Genomic DNA, 23,738 nt, shown 5'->3' with positions numbered 1-23,738 from the left:
AATGGGGAATGAATAGAGGTGTGTGCCATGTTGGTTCTTTGCTTATTGGGTCATCTCAATGTTGCGTTGCAGCGCAATTTTCTGAGGTGGCATGATCCAATGGAAATGAAGCCCTTTATTGAACTGTTTTCCCGAGATGAGATTGATGCATTTGTGGGCTGATCAAAGGGGATGTGACTATGTGGGGTGGTTGGTGATCCTCCTGTGATGAAATGGCCACAGCCAGTAATTTGTTGACAATGTATAGAGATGTTTAGGTGGCTGGTGTTAGAATTACATTTTTGTTACACTTTTACTAAGATATGCTAATGTCCTGGTTGTGGCTATAAAATGTTGGACCCCCAATGGGCAGGTCGAAGTTGGCTTGTCTTGTTCATCTTCCCGGCTGTGATGTACAAATACATTTTATGGGCCTCATTACATGGTATGCGGTAACCATGGCGCTATTAGCGCCATGGTTGCCGCCGGTATTTTACCATGTCCGCCTTGGTGGATGGCGGAATTACCGGCCTACTCCAAGGTGAGCGGGGCCGGTAATTCCCCATTCACCAAGGCACTTCCCCATTCCCATTTTTGCCCCCATAGGGCTCAATGGGAATGGGGAAGGAGCTAATTACGGTACCGCAAATTGCTGTACCGTAATTAGCACCAAGGTCCCTTTGCGGGCCCATTCCTTAACGGCTGGTAAAACCAGCCGTTGAAGTCGGGTCCCGCAAAGGGACCTCGTAGTAAGGCGGTAAGTGTTTACCGGTACCGGTTCCCTTACCGGTACCGGTAAACCCTTACCACATTCCGTGTAATGAGGCCCCATGTGTTTTATCCTGCTTGTGGTGCATTCATTTTTGTGTTTTTTTAATTGTTTTTTCCCTTGTTATTTGGACCTGAGCTTGGAACACCTTAGCTCTTCGCAGCTTTGCAAATTGACATAGAGGACCAGTCGTACATAAATGGCATTATGTATCCTTTGCACGTTTCCCCTTCCATTTACAAGCTCCCACCCCTTGAATAGCTCAGCACTCAAGTTGATCCCACCCTTTAATATTTAGTAGTCTCCCGTGTCCCACTTTTTGCACTCTTTAAACCTTTGTTTTTATAACTAAATCAAAGACACACAGCTGCTTGTTGAGTTGAAATCATCAATGAATGAACAGAACATCTGCCGTCTCGAGTATTTACTGGCACCTAATGACTAGATGAAAAGACACTTAATTGAACCCTCTGGAACCAGAGATACTGTCAATGGGTAAACTATCAATCCCAGTCTCTCTGTCCTGGCCGCCCTTTCTTGGATGATGTATTACCCCTACACATCAGTTGAAGAACATGGTTGTTTTCTTTGGGATTCTGAACAGAATCTGGGATGAAAGGTCAATAATATAGAAACGCCCCTTTCCCTATCTTAATAAACTTCATCAAGCTCAAGTGGTCATACATGTTACAGTCAAGTTTGGACTGTGCCAGCAGTCTTTTTCTTGGGCTCCCATAACAACTAATCATCCACCTTTGAATGCTTTAAACAGCAGCTGGTTAGTCGGGTACACAGCTCTCGTGTTCTGTACAAACCGCACAGTTTTCCGCTGAGGAAACCTATTGTGTTTAAATGGATCGGCTAAGGCCATCTCTTGCTGAGACTTCAATCACCTTACCTGATAAAAAGGTTGAGTTTTATGTTTCCAGCAGACATCTTTACTCTGCCTGATGCAGATTCTTCGCTCTACCCACCTGGCCTTGGAGGTCAGACATTCTCTGTACAGGTGTCTTCTGTGTTGGACACCCTATTGGCTGCCCTACGACCCACTGCTAAGTTAAGTACTTACAGAAGTAATATAAATACATTTTTACACAGTAAATCCAAGTATGGTGCAGTTAGAAAAATGGACCCTGTATAATTTGTCTAATTCTCACACAATCAAGAAATCACCTAGGCAGCAACAGTATGATGTATAAGTTAGTTTAAACATTTCCACCTATCCTGATAAAAAAGGATAAGCCTATATGTTCCCAACAGACATCTTTGCTCAGCCTCATGCAGATGCTTCACTTTACCCACCTGGCCCTATAAATAAGTTCATTTTAATATAACATAAATGTTGTTATGAGTTAGTGATTTTAGTAATTATGTGTGTATGTGTTGATGTTATTTAATATAAACTATGCTTGTGAATTATGTTTTGAGGTAATTTATTCTAAGATGTTAGTTTAGGTGAATGTTTTGAGGTCATGTAATGAAAAGAATATGTTATTTCTATTTGTTTAAATAGCAATTTGTTGTGTTTTTAGAATGTAGTGTATGTTTACCATGTATGTTGCTGGTGTGCGTTGTAAACATATACCTATGTGTGGTTTTAATATGTGTGATTGCCATTTGTGAGGGTGAGCTAAGGTTCCAACAATGTTGAGTTTATTTTATGTTATGTTTAGTGTTCATGTTGGCTTTACTATATATTATGTTTTGTGTTTAATAATAGTTTGAGTCTGATGCCAGCATTCTCATTGTTTATAACCTTCAAATATGTATATATAGTAAGTCATCTTTACACTTTGAAAATGTGTTTTTCCCAATGATTTCTTTATTGTTTTAAGCTAATATTGTATGATTTGTATGTAGGTTTTGTTGACAGATTTGTGGTGAGTGTGCAGATCATCTTATGATTTTTGATTTATATATTTCAGTTTGTGACCTATTATTTTAAATGTTGTTTTATCCCTCAAACCCTTCTGCACATTAAATATTGCCCTACTATGTGTTGGGTGAAGCCAATTAAACTATGCTTTTTGTGGAACATATTTCATTGTAAAGTGTGCTTTTCATCTTCTTTTGTCTTTCTGTGCATGTCCATCAGTCCTACTGCAAGTTGAATGCAGGTGACCTCCATGTGCGTTTCATTGAATATTTTTTCCCAGAACGATTTTTCATGTCATCTTGTCCCCATGACACTACTCTGCATAATTGAATAGGGTTGTGTGTATTGGACAAAGTAGATGTGTTTGTGCATTTTGCAGTATCATTTTCATTATGTTTTATCCCTGTGTACCTACTGCGCTTGTAGAGAGCTCTTAATGTATGTTTGGTGTGTATGATCAGCTGGTGCATTTTTTGGAACATTTTTCTTTTCACTGTATGATTTTGATTTAGTTTTGTCCAGCTGACCTTACTGGTGCAGCTGATCATCTGATGCATTTTGTGGATTGTTTTTTACTGCGCAATACTTCATTTGTGTTTTCCACTCTAACCTACTGTGCACATACTGCAGTTCTACTGCATGTTTGATGTGGCAGATCATCAATGTGTTTTGCAGAATATTTTTCCTTTTGCAGCATGTTTTTCATCTTATTTTGTCCCGCTGACCCTTCTGCGCATGTACAGCATGCTCAATTGTTGTGGCAGATCATCTTGTGCATTTTGCACAGTATTTGTATTTTTGCTGTACAGTTTTCACTTCATTTCATCCCGCTGACCGGTGTTAGGGCTCTGGGTATGTTTTTGTGTGTTTTGCATCATATTTTGCATTTTGCTTTGTCCCCGTGTCTCTAATGTGTTTGTACAGTGTACCATCTTTGTGTTTGGCATGACAGATCATCAGGTGTGTTTTATGGACTATATTTCATTCTGTGGTATATTTCTATTTTGTTTTGTCCCTTCATTCCTACTGCACATGATAGTCAGAGTTTGTGTATTATGACTGGGATGTTTCTGTGTTTTGCAAAATATTTCTTATTTTGCTGTACATTTGTCATTTTGTTTGTTTTTGTCCCTCCGAACTTAGTAATGTAGAATGGCCTTATTGCATTTTGGTGCATTTTGCAGAATATGTTTCATTTTGTGGCATATTTATTTGTTTTGTACCTGTGACCATACTGTGCAGAACTGAATGGGATTATGTATGTGTGTTTGGCTGCAGATGTTTTGGTGAATTTGCAGTATATGTTTACTCCTGTTTGTCCCTCTGCACTTCCTGAACATGTTCAGAAATATTGAGTCTTTTTTTTCCCTCAAAAAAGCAACTATCTGGAGTAAATATATAGACAATTGGTATACAAATCAGCACCTTTCTCTGTGACTCAGTGGCATACTTCTAAGTCATTATGCTGGCACTGTAAACCATTGAATGACTGGCCGTAGACATTATGATTTTTCCTTAGTTGCCATATTGTTTGCAGACTATGCACATAGATCACAGAGGTCCACAGATGTCATCATGTATTCCCACACCTGACCTGACAGCACATCCACAAATGCCAACACGGGTTTGCAGACATCTTTTGTGGAGTTTTAGTTAGTATCTAATATATCTAATCTGTTATTCTGTACCCCTTTCAAGTGTAACTTGCCCATGCTGCGGTTGGTGTGAAAAAGCATCGACGCCTCAGCAGCACCTGGACCGAAGGTGAGGAGCGTCAGAGCCTGGGAGCCAGGGTTTGAGTGGGACTAGGTTGGCTGTGGTGGAAATGTCTGCGTTGGCTGACTTGGAGCCCATGCTTGAACCCGTGGGAAGGTTAGTGCCTTTTCCAACTAGGTTCGAGCTGAGCTTCCCATCAGAAGGAGTTGAGGAAGGGGGGGGGGGGGGCTCAGCGAGTGAGATTGCTGCTGCCCGTAGATCAGTGCTTGCAGCTGCTCCAGTGAGATGGCACCTGGGGCATCTGGTGGTGGGCAGTGTTAGGTGCATTGTGCGGCTGCCTATGTGCCATGACCATTGTGGGTATGCATGAGAGGGTCAGCGCATTTTTTAACTAGGTTAGCGCCAGAGCCTCCCTTCCGAAGGAGTTGAGGAAGGGGACTTGGAGAGGGAGATTGCTGCTGCCCGTAGATCAGTCCCGGAAGGAAGAAATAATGGGCGGAACCCTCTTTTTTGTTGGGGGCCTGACTCTAGAGGGTTGAGAGGTACAGAGATAAAGGGGACTAGAGTCAGCGGCTACCCAGGCCAAAGGTGTGACAGGGGGTCACAATACTCCTTGCAGGAGAGCCATGAGAATACTAGCTTGAAAAAGAGATCACCGTAAGGTACAAAAAACAGGAAGATTTATTTTGACAAGAAGACATATTTACAGAATTCTTTATGTGCCGTGGCACATAATATATGCATACTGAAGTACATTTATAGTCTGCATATCGGTGGGTTAGTAGTAAATAAATAGAGACAAACTATTCCATGTATTGTTTACATTCACAATACATTAACATGATGTATTGTGAATGTAAACAATTTAACTTGCAAACATACATGCAAAGCCGTTTTGGTGTCAGTGTTTAAAAATCCTGTTTTTCATGTGAAAGAGACCTTTGAATTTCTTCTGCCTTTGTGAATTAAAATGCTGTTTTTCCTTTGGTAATGACAGGTAGGCATTTTTCACATGGCCTTCAGTTCCTTTGATTACACCCTACAGTCACTATTTGAACAGTTTTATCTCTAGATATATTAAAGGGAAATGTGTGGATATGCGTGTGTGTGTCTGTTTGAAATGTTCATCATACTTCCCAGAATGCTATAAACCTGAAATTTAAACCATACAAAAAAGAGGTAGAGCTAAAGCTTCTATCTGGCTAGGGCACAATAAGAAACCAAAAGGAATCAAACATACAAAACCACAAATAATGTGCCCTATTGCAATTGTAATAAAGTTCAGATTCAAAATACACCATGTGATTTTATGATAGATTCAATTCTTTTATTTTTCAAGTACAGGTATTAATACAAAAATATACTAACTCCACATATAATCACCACATTTATATATAAAACACCACATTGTTACATGAAACAACCAATCTGTTCATAACCTGGAGCAAAATTAGTGCTCCCCCACCTTCTCTTTTTTTCCTCTTCAAACCTCATCTCATATATACCACACACATACCATACTTCTTTCAAATGCAATAAGCAAAACACAATAAAATACACATCTTTCAGACAAAATTTGAAAAAAAAATAGAGCACAACAGAGACAAAACAAAATTTGTTTTCAATTTACAAGGTTCATAAATTGATTGGAACCATGATTGAGCTAGTCTTCAATCCTAATAACAAATGTTTTCAATAGTAATATTCCTGTGTCCTCTGTCATCGTTGACTTGCGTTTCGGCTGCAAAAAGAGGGTCCGAGATAATTTTCTCTGGACCAGCCTCACCAGGATGACATGGTTTGAGGAAGGTAAGGAAAAGACAGGTGTCAGCTCCAAACCCAGATGTCCTAGTTTGATGGGCCTGTGCACCAGAGGATTCCAGGTAAGGTCCTACGATTGGTGAATACTTGTATGCAGCCTGCAGGAGATTTGTGGGTGCTGCTGGGGCCAAGGATTCACCGCCCCATAATGTGATGACAGTGTGCTATAAATCAGTGGTCCCGTTGAAGAATACTTGTGTCCAGTCTGCAAGGTATTTGTGAGTACTGCCGGGGCCCAAACATTCGCCGCTCCGTGGTCTAATGGCAGTGTACTAAGGAAAAGTGGTCCTGCTGTAATGGTGGAGTGCTGATCAAGTCCCCATGATGAGGTGTATTAATATTGCACCCGGTCTCTACTAGTGTAAGAGGAGATGAATCCAACTTGACAGTAAGTCTCTAATACGCATCCCCTAAACCTGAAATTTAGCATGTGCGTAGGTTCCATGGTGTAGACAATGTAAAACGTATAAAATATATATTGTACTTTTTGTTTAAGCAATCTGCAATGCTTGGATATGTGTGTATCTGTTTGAAATGTACAGCATACTTCTCAACATGCTACAAACCTCGAATTTGGCATGTGGGTAGGTTCCATGGTGTAGACAATATAACAAGCATAACATATACGTTGTTCTAATTATTTATTTTGTAAGTGATCTGCAATGTTTGCCCCTGCCAAATGGCTCTTCGTGCCGTAGTTCTGCAGTCGTTCTAAGTTCATTGTTCCTCAAGTTCAGCAGTTCATGAAAACTTCAGCAGTTCATTGTTCCTAAACTTTCCACACAACCAGCATTCTAGCTGACATCATCAGCACTAACATTTGAAGTCATGCGGGTGACCCAATACAGTACTTTTGAAGTAATGCGGGTGACAGGAAATGGTGCATCTCTTCAATAGTGTCTGCAATGACGTTGTCTGTCACATTGTAACAAATATCTCATGATAATTACAGAAACATAATTTCCCATGGAATCTGATGAATGTATACCATCTCAACAGTAGAAAGCTTCCATGCTTCAGTCATACACGTACAAGTACAGCACTTCAAGATTACGCGCTTCAGCCCTACATTTACGGCACTGATGTTGAGGTCACTGCTGCCTCGTCTGTAGATCGGGACACCAATAATGTTGCTGCACAAATTCAACGCTCCAACTCAAAGTAGCTGGAACTGATTTACGGATTCATGCTTTTCTCATGGTCAGCTTTCTGTTGCTTGCTCCAGAGTTGGAAACAAAGACAATTTGTTCACACTAGCTCCTACAGGAAAGACTATCAATATGGTCTACAAAGAAGCATTGGTTTACTTCATTAAATAAATTTCAAACTAGGATTGAAGAAATGACTGTGTGAAGCACGGGTACACCTGCTAGTTCCTATTTATCAGCCACTAAAGCCTGTTCTGAGGTGACACATGTTTCCACCTACTGGGTCTTAATCAAGGCTCGATACCTAGTGTGGTCAACATATTTGCTCAACATGTGTATTAATTCTTGTAAATAATATGGACTGAGCGTTCTATAATCTTGTCCCTTGTGTGGTCCTAAGTGACTTGCAACTCTTTATTAGGTTGTTGCTTAATGGTCTGAATCTACAAGAATGAATTATGGACTGACTAGTAGTAAGTCTAATATAGTTATACAAGAAGAAATTCATACCTCCTAGCAACAACCTCACAAAGAATAGCAAGTCAATTGGGACCACACACGGGACGAGACTTAGCACTCAGTGTTGTGTGTTGGAGGAAGGACTAACTGCAGTGATATAACAAACGCTCTTTTCTTGCCTGGTACCACTAGTGGTGAAACAGTGTCATTTTTACCATTTGCCTTTTCTCATTTTTCCTTGCAGCCATTTCAATTGTGGCTTACCACTGAAAACACATGCTAGCACCCAACACTCTACCATTGGCTCCTCTCTGGTTTACAAGACTTTACAGGGTCACAGCATACTTGAAGACAACACTCTGCTTTATGCAATTTCTTCTATTGCTTTGTTTGATTCTTTTCTGGCAGACTGAATGTACAGCTTCATCTTTGTCACTCTCTACTTGTAGAGTGTGAGAGGTTCCGGCCCACAGCCCAGATCCATTATGTATCATTCAGAACTTGGTGATGTGGGGGAGTTCCAAACCAGTCAGTCACTGAGATGGTGTAAATAGATCAAGGGACCCAGGCTTCTGTTTGTACAAGCCTACTTTAATTGCTGAATAAACTGTGCATTAAAGTTATATGTGTGTAAGCGCTCATTCATAATGCATGACATGTAGTGCTTACTTGTCCACATTATGCTAGTAAGGTTCTTGCTTCTCCAATGCTTTTTATGGGGCCACCAAACCACTCCCTCGAACCCTATGGCCAACAACTTACTGTACCTTCAGGCCAAAAAAAAAAACATGTTCTTTCAGAAGCAAAATGTGCTGAGACGGTCAGGCATTTGTCTTACCAAGAAGCACACAGCAGGATATGATTCCTGGATTTTCATGGATTCTCTTCCTGGTGACTAATATGTGTGGGTTCTCCGTGCCAGATTTTATCTATTGTGAGTAGCCAGCATCCAATGACCCTATGACCGCATTCTCTTAATGGTCCCAGATGATTCTTACCCTTGGAGGCCATAATTTCTTCTATGCACTTACTCTATCAGAATTTTCCCTGGACCTAGTATGATAGCAACCTCGTCTGTCTCCTCCTCCCTCCACTTACTGTTTTTTTCCTCCCCACCTCCCCTTCAGCACTATCTGAAATGTCATCAGGCCTAGTATGATAGTCACTTATTTTGTTCCTCCCCTACCTTTCTGCACCCCTCTCCCTCACCTCTTGTTTTTTTCCGGCTCTACCAGAAATGCCGTCAGGCCTAGTACGGTAGTCACCTGTTTATTTCCATTTCCTTCCCACTCTCTCCCTCTCTTCCTTATCTATGTCTTAGCGCTTGCACTATCTGAAATGTCGTCAGGCCGAGTACGATAGTTAATTTCACATCCTTACTGTTCATGGCCTGTAAGAATGTCATTGTTTTTTCCCTTGTTCCCTCCCTTGCCTTGAAGCGCTTTGAAACACATTGTGTATAGGCGCTATATGAATAAACATATCATATCATATCATATCTTTACTGGGACTTAGTTCTAGGGGGCTACTTTTTTAAATCCCTGTTAATTGCAAGGAGGCGACTGTATCTGCCTGCACTTACATGCATGGAGTCCCCTCAATGCAATTTTGTTTGCTGGCCCTAGAAGGAGCAAGCAATGCATAGAAATGTGGGTTGTCTCAGGTTTTCATTTATGGTTTTACCATGTAATGCATGCAATCATACATTTCTCCTGCGACGTATGTGTACGTCGAAAGAATTTACATGGATTCCTATATAATCCGCCAGCATTGAGCAGGTACAAAAAACTGGCATATTCCATAAGAATCCAAATCATCTCAGCTGGCATCAACAGCTGATCCTGGTGACATTCTCTCGTATTTCTCCGGTGGAGCGCGTGGAGGTGGTGTTATGGTACATTTCGATGTGTTCCACTGCCCCACCTGAGAAATACTAGGAAATTTCCCCTAATGACAAAGGAAGCAAACTATGCAGAAACCGTTGAACTTGGTTTTTAGGCCTCCTTTACCACTCCAGGCTGATCCAAAATGAGGCACAAGGTGGTTGCACTCCACATCGTGCAAATTGTACACTAAATCACGACAGGGGTAGTAACGATTCATACAAACGCTTTCGTGATCCCTAACCAGCCGGGGGAAGTTTTGCCTTTATTTTACTGTGTTCCCTGAATAGTTATTGCTACTAACGTTCTGCTCATTGTTCATATCTTTCGGTTGATGCTCCTCGAAACACGTTCCCCTTTGGCTGCCTGGCCACAAAACAAATGTTTAAATCTTTTAAGTTCTTCAAACTCTTTAATCAAATTTGAAACCGAAGCACTGCTCTCTTTATTGTCTGAAATACAACGTATGCTGCAAAAGCTCCTACTGAAGCATTGTTGAATATGAAAGAAAAGGTGAAATTTTTCCTTGAGGAAATTAATGGTTGCATAGCCATGTATAGGCTATCACAGGAAGAGACACTGGAGGTGTGCCAGTACAATAAAAACTAACAGTTTCTTGCATGATTCCTGAGGGACCAGATGTCCAGGGCAAGCAAGCAGTGATGACAATGATAACAATTAAGAAGGTAATCAGGACGAACAGGAATTCCATTTTCATTACCCTTCTCAATCAGAGTTATTTCTAAAGAAGGTGCTCCTGGAGCCAAGAGATAAAACTCCAAAAAGGAAGTTATAAGTGGCTTTGGAAGCAGTATAGAATTTTAAAATGCAGTCTGTAATTGAAGAATGAAAGCTAATGTGATTTGAGCACAATGCATTTCCATTAAACATAAGATACTGTGGTGTAATTCCATCTCCATCTACTCGAGTTAGCATTACAGGGCCTTTTATGCCACAAAATGTGTATATTTAACCACTTGAGATGGCTTAAAAAATGCAGATGGGCGGGAGGAGAGTGGATTTTGTTGCGCGTCCCAAGAGAGGAACAGGAATGTATTAGGCAAAAGCTTTCCTATCGTTTACTGAATTCTAAGTGACCGAGCCTGGTTTCTGACAAAACGTTATCTGCATGGCGAAGCTGCGTCACTTAGTATGAGCTCCGGCCGTGCCGAATTCCTGAGAAACAGACGTTCCGAGTACCGCTTTCCAATAGCACGCCTCTCGTGCAGAACCCGCGCCTCATTGAATTTCAGCCGATGCTTTGCAGCTCATTGAAAACACATGCGGCTGGAAAACACGGGCTCCTCGTTTGTATTTTATACTAACAATCGTGGCTTTAGACGCATATTTAACAAGTGCAGGCTGCCTCAATCATTAGTCTGGGATTATAAGAGGTATTTGTATTGTTGGTGCGTGGGCCTTTGATTGAACTGCTGATGTAACATTGTGTTGTGGGCCCAGATCAAAAGAGTTTGTAAAATAGTATTTATCAGAGAAAAGAAAGCAGAAAAACGATCGAGCCTTTGTAAGAACAGTTTTTTGATTGAGTTTTGCAGGAAGGAAATGTGAAACTTTGCGAATACCAGGAACAGAGGAACTATAGTTACCAGAGTGTTGTCATTCACATAACAAAACATCATTCAGAAGTATAGTTTGATGTATGACCTAAAAAAGGGGCTCCATTTGAAGGGTGTTAATTACAGTTAAACAGGTCCATTTAGTGGGAACATCGATATGAATAGGGTGTGATGGGAGGGAGGAGCCAAAGAGAGAAAAAGCGACAAAAGAAGAAGGTGAGGCAAAGGTTGTTTGAAAGTTATGGGTCAATAAGTTCCAAAGAATGGAAACAGGAAGTGTGAATGGTGGACAACAGCTGACCAAGCAATATCGAGAGGAAGATCAGAGTGTGTGTGAGGAAAAAACTAAAAATAAAAAGAGACAAGAGATTTGGAGGAAGCCCATGAGAAACTTGAACACGAGACACAAAAAGCTGAAGTGGATGAATAGAGGAAAATGGGGCTCAATGGATGAAAAACAGAAGTTGTGAGATGTTAGCGGAGGGACCTTAAAGAGGAGACTGGCAGAAATAGTATGCACAAGTTGAAGGGGGAGAAAAGGTAAGCAGCAAGGCCAACCGGAAATGATGCATAGTAGTTATGAATGAACAAGGATGAAAAGGAGGGCATTACTGGCCTGAAAAGAAAGAAAGAAGCAGATCTTTCTAATGTTTGCTGTAAACTACAGCATGGGTCAATAACACAGAGGTTAGTGATAAAAAAGGGATGAATATGGCGTAATTAACCTGTTCCACGGGCTATACCGGGTAAAGGCCCCTGACACCGAGTTAAAGGGCCAATCGAAGCGAGATCGTTTAACGAGAGCACCGAGACGTTACTCCTGATAGAGCCTGTGGAACAGGTTAAAACGCCATTAGCACCCCAGGTTACCAAAGCGGTAATGTGGGGTGTTATAAAAAATGTATTTTCATTCAAAGAACGGGACGCATGCATCGTCCGGTTCATTGAATGAAAATACTGTGCAAAGATGGCTGTCATGTTTGAGGACCCTTTCCATGGTGGCCAAACAGAGGAAGGAGAGAAGTTGCAGGAGCTGCAGCAGCAGTGGGGGGAAGATGGCGGGCTGGGGAGCCGATGATCTGGCAGCTTGGAACTCAGGCTAGATCTGCAGTATCATCCTGTGTTTATAGCCTCCTGATCAGCCAGCTATCACCCACAGGGTGCTAATGGACGATGATCCAAAGATTATTGGTAACAGTGAGACAGCCAAGAAGACAGAGGGAAGGATATCTAATGAGGATGTGAGTAGTCGCAGAGGGAGGGTGCAGGAAAAAATAAAACTTGATTTGTGGAGATAAGGATGGAGGGAGTAGGAAGACATCTCAAATTAACAATAGACATAAGTCGGATAGAAGAAATAGAGTTCTGTTAAGACATGGTGGATCACCAGCATAAAAATGGCATGATAGGCTGAAAGAGAGAATGAGACCAGAAAGGGGCGGGTGGTGTAAAGATGGAGAAAATAAGTTGTCCAAGATGAAGGGTTGTTGGGAGACAAGGCTTAATAGTGTTCAGGAGGATTCTCCCGTAGTTCCCAACTCACACGCTTTTGGCGGATGTCACCCGCCTTGTAAAGAGTTGACTCACCCGCCAAGCCTCCTGCACGCCCATTCATTTCAATGGGCTTTCACCCACCAAAAACAAAATCGGGTGTTTTCACCCACCTTTGCGACAGAAATGGTTGGGAGCTATGTTCTCCTGGATACCCTGTAAGGCTGGTGAAGGGATAAAAAGAAGAAGCTGGAAGGCCTACCCCAGGGACACTGAACTGAGCAAGTGACAAAAACCATGGAGAGAGCTTGTCAGTATTCCAAGTGGTGGCAAAGACCAAGAAGAATCAAAATGTGTAGTGGATAGCAAGCGGCTGACAAGTTGCAGTCTTTGCAGTCCGGCGTGTGCTTGTGTACCCTCCATTAACTGTGGACGGCTCTGGAAGACTGGTGAGCCTTTTTTTCTTGTACAATTGGAGATATTACTTGTCACTAGTGGTCACTTTAACAATGAAAGCAAAAGCAAAATCAAAACCTAAGGGGCCTGGGGTGCTTATGGTCTTCGTATCAAACAAGCTTGAGATATGAACGCTGTGGAGGCTGTTGAAATACTTGCTATCTCGGGCACAGTACCCATGCTCTGGATCAGGGTTCAGGCGGCAAGGAGGCACCTATAGTGCAAGGTCACAGGGGTGAAATCACTGCGTTTTTTGTCCCTGAGTCTGAGGCTTACGTGGCGCAGATGTGAGCAGCCTGCTGGGAGTAACTCACTGGAGGCTGAAGATATAACGGTAGACATAAACTCCCTCTTAAACGTGTGCCACGCATTGCAAACTGAAACAGGGCAAAGTGGTCAAAGGGAGATCATCATTACTGATAATGGCCCTGATAATGTCATGGAAGATTCACATGACAAGCAACAGGAAGAAATACTAACATTGAAACAGCGAGGAAAGAAACAATAATGAAAGATTGTCAGCATCTCTGAGACTGTTTGCAGAGTTTAGTGACACGCATGAAGAAATATGTTTTAGAAAGTTTGAGGACTTCTATGTGGTAAGTAGCCCCTTAATAGGAGTCTCCCTGTGCACTGTGACCCCCCCGGCAAACAGAAGACTTGTGAGGCTCTGCATCTCGTCCGGGTTCCACAATGTGCTCTGACGAGCGCACGTGAACGGCCCCTTTTATTGGCAATCGCACATGATGGAGTTACATCACTCTGCCACGTGTGCTAACTTAAACGGACACCACACTCCTCCTTTTTCATAAGAACAAGCAGCAATTTAACAACAACCACCACCCACTCAAAACATGTGGCAGGCAAATTAAACAACCCGCAACAACAGGCAAGTAAACCATGCTCCACCACCTCAAGGGTCCTGTACATAGTTACTTAGGTGGGCAGGTCTCCCCCTCCCAGTTTGCTTTGGATGCCGCTTGCCCCATCCCAGCTCGGCCTCTCCTCACCTGCATCCCCTCAATCCAGGGAAACCTGAGGGCTGCCAGCCCCACCACCTCATCCAGTTCTTCAGCACAGTCTCTGCCCAGGGACAACCCCAGCCTTGGGCCTTCTCCGAGTCTCTTGAAAAAGCAGGCCTTTCGGGTCACGGTTGCTGTTCCATCAGATGCCGTCACCATCGACACATTCACTGCAACCACCTCCAAGGAGCTTGGCTCATACGTAGAGGCAGTTTCCTTGGGGATATCTATTCCTTACGGTCACTTCATCCCCTGGGGCCAACTGGTGCTGCCCAAGCCCCCTTCTCATGTTTTCGCCCTCATTTCATCACCTGCTCTCTTCTTCCACCTAAGCATCGTCAAATACGGCTGGCTCCTAGTCACTCGCGTCTGGCAAATGGCCCCCGGGGCACCTCCTGAAAATAGACTCCGCAGGGGCTACCCCAGGCCATCAGTGGGGAGTCGCTCCATGTTCCCTGAGGAACTGGTAGCGGGCCCTGCAAAGGCATTGGATCTGTCCATGGGCAATTCTAAGTGTTCTCATAAATCGCTCTGCCTCGCCATTGGTTCCAGGCCACACTGGGGTGATTGTCTTGTGGTGTATGCCATACTGGGTCTTGCCCAAGACCCGGGGCGTCGGGCCTTCCACCTTTTCGATGATGTCCAGGTTTACAAGGTTCTCCAACTCCTTGTCCACAAGGTCCCTCAGATGAAAAGGGACTCTTCATGCTTGAGGGCCGCCGGCTGAATGGACTCATCAATGTGTAACCGCACATGCTCTCCAAACATCTGTCCAATCCCTCTGAACAGCTCTCCAAACCTTTCGAGGACCACCTGCACATCCTCCACATACACTCTGTAGTCAAAGCTGACAATGCCTAACGCTTCCGCAGCAGCACAACTCAGGAGGGTGTTAGTGCTCACGTCCGTTACAAAGAAGCATGCCTTGATTGAGCTGTCACCATGCTTGCCTTTTGAGACAAACGGCCCCACCAGCGGGATTGGCCCTGAATGTGAATATCTGTGCATTTGTAGGGTTAAGGGATCCTTCAACGCTTCGTAGTGTACCCTGGCCATGACACAGGGCCTCATTACGACTCAGGCAGTAAGGGTTTTACGGCGGCGTTAACAGCGCTGACCCTTACCGCCTGAGTACGAGGTCCCTTAGCGCCATGGCGGACTTAACACCTGCTTTTAGCAGGTGTTAAAATCCATGGCGCTAAGGGACCATGGAGTTAATTACGCCACCGTAATTTACGGTGGCGTAATTAACGCCTTCCCCACTCCCATTATGCCCTATGGGGCAAAAATGGGAATGGGGAAGGGTAAATGGGGATTGGGGACTTACCGCCCCGCCAAGGTCGGAATGGGGCGGTAAGTCCGCCAACCACCATGGCGTAAACGTAGTTTACGCCATGGTGGTAAAGTCACGGCCCAGGCGGTAACTTACCGCCTGGGTCGTAATGAGGCCCACAGACTGAGGCACCTCTCTCCACCAACATCGGTAATGGCGATGCATCCACCTGTACCATACACTTTGGCTGCCTCCTGGCCCTAGCCTTCAGGACACTCGCACTCGAGATGAAGAATATTTTCTCATCATCCCCCTCTTCCTCCAGGTCCTGGGTGGCTCTGTCCTCTTCCTGATCCATGAGTGCCACATTCCTCAGACATAGTTGTTGGAAAATCCCAGCCCAAATTGGTCCTCTCTTGCCAACCACCGGCAGTGGAGCCCTACACATGCTCCCTTAATGGTCCATCGTGCCATACCATGTATAAGCCTTCCCTTTCACGAGGCACTCTGCAGGGTGTGGCAAATCATACCCACACTTCATACATGACTCTGGCCCCTGGGTGTTCCTATCCCTCTGCCGCGCAACGGGCCGACTGGTCCCTCTCACCCCTTGGCCACGGCCAGTGGCACACACCTCTTTGGACCTGGCAGGGAGAATTGCTGTGTCCATTCTTGATGCCCCCATCTCTGCCACCTCATGTGACCGTCCCAGCTCCAGGATGCGGGACAGCATGAGTCCAGGCTCCCGAATGACTTGAAGTCAGAGTTTCTCCGATACAGAGCCCTGCATGAGCTGGTTCCGAATCATGGCCGGTTCATTGTCCCACACACATGAAATCACCATCCGCCGGAGGTGTCCATATTGATATTGATATTGATATTTTATTTCTATCGCGCTTGTACACAAGTGTTTTAGAGCGCAACAAGGCAAGGGAGGGGAACCCATCTAGAGACTTGTATTCCTTTTGCCTGGCACTGCACATGATGAACCTCTCGTAGTCCACATTTGCTAGAGGTATAAAATGTTCATGCAGTGCATCCTTTGCCACAGCATAGGACGCATCTACAGGCTCTAACGACTGAAACAGCTTTTGCACTGCTGGGCCAGCCGAGATCAAGAGAGCTGCTACCTTACTTTCCTCATCCGTCTCCCCTTTGGCCTTGAAATACATGGCCATGAGATCAATCCAGGATTTCCAGCATGGACCCAGGCTCGATGGCGCCCCCAGGATGCCAAACTCTGACATAGGGGCCAATGCACCATGTTGGCGCTGGACTGGTGGAACTCCAGCAGGCCCTCCACCTGCTTGTGCCTCGTCTGCCATGTTGGTGAGCGCACAAGCACCCCTTCGTTGTTAGGGGCCGCAACCCACATTGGAACCAGAGGCAGAGTAAACAAAAAAAGCACCAGATTGTTCAGCACCACTGGGATTTATTTTTTTCTAGCAAGTCCTGCCCCTCCACACCACACAGAGGGGCCACAGTAAATATTGAGCACAACCTGGAAGGCAGATCCTCCCCAGCTGCACACAGTAACAGAGCAATGTCACTGGGAAGAAGACACTCCTTCACCACCAAAGATGATTGCGATGCCAAGGGAATAAGAATGGAGAGTAAAAGAGAGAGACATCAAAACCATGTGTTCCTCCTCCCTGCTTCCCAGTCCACGATCTCTCACCTTCCTTTTTGTGAATAGAAGATTCCAAAACTCCAAAATGCAGTCCAGCACCCACGTGGCTGTGGGATTTCCAAAAATTAGGCGTGGGAGGCGCACAAGAACTCCTTTATGGAGCCACATCCTCCCTACCACATGCGACAGAAATGGCGGCTGAAAAGTCTGTACTCGCGGCTCTGCGGCTTAGAGAAAGTTGTACTACGAGCTGTCGCTCTGCTCTTACCGCTGCATGGCGCAGCTGGTCCATGTCAGCATGGACGACCACCTCGTTGCCAATGTGGTAAGTAGCCCCTTAGTAGGAGCCTCCCTGCGCACTGTGAGCCCCCGGCAAACAGAAGACTCGTGAGGCTCTGCATCTCATCCGGGCTCCATGCGTGCTCATACAAGCGCACGTGACCCTCCCCTTTTATTGGCAATCACGTCACTCCGCCGCATGTTCTGAATTAAAGGGACACCACATTCTACATCCTCATTGGGTACTTTGCATTTGCAGTAAAAATTGTATTAAAACGATGCGCTAAAATCCACTTGGAATTAATTTCCCATGGCCAGATTTTACACTTATTTAGGGAAGCAGTGATGAAGGATGATGCACAGTGCACCTCCAGACACACTGACTGTGTGCCCAGTGCCAGCACTCAGCAATGCGATTTGAATCCAGCATCTCCCACTAGTGGAAAGGTCGGGGTTGGGCAAGAATCCATAGATCAGGACAGTTCAGGACAGTTCAGGGTGGCATGTATCCCGTAGAGAGAAAATACTTCAGAACAAGATTCATATTTATAAATCATCTAAATGTGGCGCTAAAGAGTCCTTACTTGCGGCTGCTCCGCCCATTATTGTTGAGGGCCAGCCTCCCACTCCTGTGAATCTCAGAAAGGCACATAAGAAAGCAAGATGCTGGGTGCAGCATTTAAATGGCAAGGGGGAAGGGTGGGTACCCTGACCAGCTGGCTGTTGAAAGCGACCAGCAGCCCAGCGGTTGCTAGAAATAACATTATTTCTGATGATTCATTCTCTAGCATGTCGGAGGTGGACACCAATTAGGATAAATTGATGATGGCAAGCAAGACGATGTAGAACAATCGCCACCTGAGCGGCTGGAGGACAGGCACGCCCCTAGTAACCACATCTTGCATTGTAGTAGGTAAGACTTCAAGGCCTTCATGATCAGAAGTGTCTTTAGTGAACAAAGGGATCCCTGGATTAATAGCTCATGTCTACTGAGATCGCTGCACTCAATTCCATCACTCTGGGTTTTGCCTTCATATGACTTTGAATATGTTGAACCATGTGAAGTAGCTGCAACTATGGCTTCTAAAGTGCATAGCTATTCTGGAGATCCTGTGGACCTTATAAACCAGTATGCCTGCAATTTGCAAAAAATGGGGTACGGTATTGACGTAGTAAAGGAATTCCCGTTACCTAAGGAAAGTCTTGATGCCTGTTTGCACGGGATGCTTAAAAATAACAGTGGGAGCACATGGAAGAAAATTTCATGGTGAAACGGAAAGCAGTGGCAGTTGGAACTGGCGTGCTGGCTTTTTGCCGGTTAACCCGGGCAGGAGGCTGTGATTATTACATTTTGTATCATGGAATTTAGGGGACATTGGCATTATAATGTGTTGACTGAGGCCGTCAGAAGAGATCATATTATTATTGAAGGAACCCCCTATGTAGACGCAACCTATTCTATGGTACCCGACCGCAAAAACATTCAAGGCCGCCAATGGCTTTATTTTATACACAATTGTGAGTTGACTAGGCTAAATGGGAGAACAAAGGGAGATGTACCAGGGGTATCTACTTGGCAAGGAGAAATGGGAGCGGCCATGTTAGTCTATTATTTTGGTCGTCTTGAGCTAGCCAAACTTGTGATGGGATTGAAAGTGGGCAACAGTCAGTATAGAGACCACTCCCCTACATAATTAATATTGCATTTAAATGTAACTAAGGATGTAGAGAAACCTATGGGTGAGTAGGAACTTACTGCGTGAGGACACAAGTGTTCAGGCCCGCCTGAATAGTAGGGGCCATGAATAGTAGGGGGGGGCATGCACACCGAGTATATGCACCTTCAATGGCCCTAAGCAGGGCTGTGTGCTTGCCCCCTACTTTCCAGTTTGTATCTGGCAGACCTGACTGACAGGCTTGCCACAGTGCGTAGTTGCCCACAGAAGATCGGAGACAGCCGCCTTTTGTGGCTCGCCTACACCGATGACATTGTATTAGAGGATCACACCTTGGCAGGCACAAATAGAACTATTTCCACTTTGTGAGAGTATGCTTTTGCGAACGGCCTTAGTGTAAAGTATGTGTTTTGGTCATAAGAAGTTGATGGCTGTCAGTATGCGTACATCCGTTGGGCAGATTGAGCGGACTTATAACTATTGCTATTTGGGTTTGCTCATAACTCCTGATAAGACTGCAGCAAAATCCTGGAACTAAAGAGAAAGAAGTCATTGGCCCTTAGCTGTTTGATATCCAAGCTTGCGTGGCAGACTGCCGGCATCAGTGTGAAAGGGGTGTTGCTGTTGTACAAGCAGGTATATTTCCCTAGATCGGTGTATGGGCTGGAGACGATTGTGGGGTGCCAACAAATAGGAAATGTTGAGCATCTTAGAGGGAAAACTGTGGAAAAGAATGTTGGTGCTCCCGCAATGTATCCTGATGGCAGCTTCAAGTAATTTGTGATGTAAATTAAAATATTTGTTCATGTATGGGGTAGGCACCTGATTGGACTGAAGATTTTACATTGCATAAACTCGATTTGGGAGAAAAAAATCCTTTTGCATGACTGGCAGTTGAATTATGAGCATCTTGCGAAGCTCAAATCATATGTGCCGTGCTGCAGTCGCAATCACAGATTTTGGAAAATGCAATGCTATTTGATATAGTGCCCTTCTCCGGATCTAAGAGCCTGGATAGGCATGCTACCTTGCCGGATAAAGGCCCTGAAATGAATAACTGGCCGTGTAGGATTTGTGGTTGCATAAATATGATAGGTGAAAAACCAACACGTCCTGACCTCATGCACCAAGCTTGGTGATTTACATATGGTGCACTTAGAAAAGTTTGTGTATGACCATCAATCTATCACTTCAAATATATTCTGGAGCTATTGCCTTAACGTAGAGAGCTATGCCGTTAGGTTTGCTCCGTACAAAGGTTGGAAACAGATTACACCTTTGTTGGGAATATAGCTCACAACACAATAGTACGAAGTGAAAGGGAATACTGTGATCATATGCGAGAAATGTGGATGTATGTTGATTCTGGTATATATGATATGCATGCATTTTAACATTTTAATGGTGTATGTTTTTAGATGGTTTTAGCTCTCATATTTGGATTTGTATGCTGTTTTACATGTTTGCATTTATCATGATAAGATGTGAAAAGTTCAATGAACTGACACACATTGAATACAAAAATAAACAAAATGTTTAGTCTTGCATCCACCAGTGGGAGAGTTACTGAGCGAGAAGAGCAGTTTTAGTGCAATCTGCCGGCCAAGGCCACATTGGTGAGGGGCTAGAAAAGAGTAGATTTTAAGGAAAGAATAAAGGCCACAATAGAACACCTGTTTGAGTGACTGAGACACAAGATCAATGAGAACTAGGGCGAAAAATTGTAGACACATCACTCAAAGTCATAAACTGGCTCACTATTCAAACATTCAAACATCTTTGTGTGCCACGAGGTCAACTCGCCTCTGATCTTCTTCCTGCTTCAATCTAGAAAAGGGCACCAAAATCATGATAAACAATACACAGTGAACTGTACTTTAGTTTAACATCTGTTGTGCAATTTGGGAACAGCTCATTAATTAATTAGTTTGAGGCACGTTCTTCTCCAACCTGCCAAATGGATGGTGTTCATCCTTGGGATTGTTGCTCCATGTAACCCGTTGACTCTCTAAAATATGATGAGTTGTGTACCAAGTTTATTATTGAACTGTTTGTTCTGGTCCTGGTCTGCGCTGAGTTTGGGGGCAAGACATCAGAGGTCTAAGACAGAAGTGTGGAACAAGGTTGCACTCACAAGAGCAATAAGCTCAGTAAGTACAAAATAAATTATATATGTAATTTAAACAAAATGTATACTACAAAAGATACATAGAAGAGATCAACCCGGTGCATAACCCAATGTTTATTATTGGTTAAAAAAAAACATAAAGATATTTTATATGAAAACATACCAAGAATGAGTAGATTTGGCATAAATCTTACAAGAAAATCATATTCTACAGGAACAATAAAGCAAATCAAAAGCTTTATATAAAAAAAAGTAACAGTGCAAATTTCTAGGAAAATCGAAGGTACTGTAAATTCTTCCAGTTGTCAGGAATATCCATGTTTTACTCTCTGGGGTTTTTGGATCCTATAAGATGCTTCTTCAGATGTCTAAATCCAGATGTACTCTTATATCACAAAGAGCATGAAAGGGAATGACTAGTCACATATAAAGTATACTTTGAAAATGTTTTTAGTTACTAAATCATCTCAAATATAAAAGTCATAATAAGAAAACTAACCTTCAAAACTTGCAACTCAGGGCAAATCGAAAAAAGAGTCTGCCTAGCTGGAACTCGCCAACAGGAGGTAAGATTCAGATGTTCCAGAAATCTGCAGTACCCAAAAAAGTAGTCAAAACACATTCTCATTCATTGCAGAGAATTGGTTACAATAGACTAAACATATTGTAATGCCGCACACCCCTTTTATGTTACAATAAGTGAATGAGGTAAAACAGTTTATGAGACAAATTATATTGAAAGCTTTCTTGTAAAATGTCATGCCTGGGTATTTTTCGGATGACTGGTTTGTGACTTAGATCACTGTTCATACCTTCTTTGTCAGATATGCACAACAAATTGATTACCTTGGAGACAGTAGTTGCAGCATACTGTAATATATGGGGGTCTTACATAGCACACCCCTTCTGCCAATAACGTTGGCCTCACAGTGCATGGCTTTTTAAGAAACTGGGTGAAGGTGTGTTAGCCAGATAGTGGGAAGGTATAGAAAACTTTGGTGTTGATGGATGAAGGTCAGAAGAAACCATTACCTGTGTGCGGATATGAAAATCTATTTTGTTTATGGTTGATATGGACGTGGGCAGGATAGCCATAGGGCCAGCCCCCGGGTTGTCAAGTGCAGAATTGACAGAATGGTTGTTGGTAGAAGTTGGTAGAGCATGACACTGTTAAGTACGCTAGATCTGGAAGGTGTTCTGAAGAGGGGTGTGAAGACTAGCATTGGGAGACTTTAGTAGTGAGAAATTGCCTGAGGGATGAGAGGGGAGGTGGATTGGGGGAAGGGGGTTAGGGTGTTGTGGCTTCCTGGATCTTGGTTGAAGATTTCACTGAGATTCAGGCACGGACCAGTATCACGTAGCACAAGGATCCATAAATCAAGTTGATTTCCCCTGGTTGGTAGTGAAAAGAGTTTCACAATTGCTTGTGGTAAAGTAGCCAAAGTTTCTGATGCACAGTTTTTAGTTGGTTCCTATTATCTTTAATTTATTTCAAAGTGGTTGGTTGAAGAGCCACGTCTCGACCTGTTTCCTGGAAGCAAGTGGTTCATCTCAAATGCTGACTTGATTCACAGAGAGCCTCATCTCAAATCTGCCTCGACATCATCTTGCCACTAGAACAGCTCGATTCAACCATCTCGACACCCGGGTGACTGCAGAAAAGTTCTAAGAAGCCTGTCTTGACTCAAGCCAACAGGACAAGAAATACAGGTATTTGTAGTCGTCCTGTGCCTGTGTTCCACCTTAAAGTGACTTACACAACCCCACCTTTTGCCTTTCCAAGACATTTCCAAGCACTTTTGACATTTACTGCTCAAATCAATTGCCTGCACCCCTGTCTTCACCCATTATGCACCCTTAGCTCTGCAAGTCTGCATTCTCTGTGTTTCCTTTACAGAGGCAGGTGTTTAGTGTTCTTAATTAGGTGCGTGCTTTGTTATTTTGTATTAAAGTTCCAATTGTTGTAGAGCCTTGGCTGGACATTCTTTTATTTTGGTACCACTATAATACTGTTGTTCGTGTTGCAATTGCACCAGCTCACACCCCTCCTGAAGAGTATACCCAGTCTATGGCCCCCATTATCAAATGAGGTGTAGGAGGTCTACCTGTCGGTCTGTGCCTGTTTCCCCTTTATGGTTGTGATCACTGCTGGATTAGTAGTAATGTGGGGCTAACCAGGCTTTAGACACTGCTCATCCCTGTGCTCCTGCAGAGCAGCAGTCATTTCATCACAATTATCCACCGTATTCACTATCATAATCCCCTCACTTTTGTCAGCTAGTTTTATTTTAAGATGTTCTAATGCATAATGTGCCTTTCATTCTCTCCAATTTTGCCATATTTTAAACTTTTGATGTAATATAGTTTGGTTTGCTCAAAGGTAACAGAGACTGTAATTACAGACTTAAATATATGTTCATACTATAAAGCTATTAAATAGCTCTCTCTAAACGCAAGCCCCAGAATTTAAGTAAAGGAGAGTATCCCTTATTTTCTATTTTTCCTGACATAAAACCGAATCTGACTAGTGTATGGAGGTCTTAAGGTTCTACATA

Source organism: Ambystoma mexicanum, chromosome 5p (assembly GCF_040938575.1).
Source record: "Ambystoma mexicanum isolate Mex_15411 chromosome 5p, UKY_AmexF1_1, whole genome shotgun sequence".
Taxonomy (NCBI): Eukaryota; Metazoa; Chordata; class Amphibia; order Caudata; family Ambystomatidae; genus Ambystoma; species Ambystoma mexicanum.
This window is presented reverse-complemented; position numbering follows the sequence as displayed.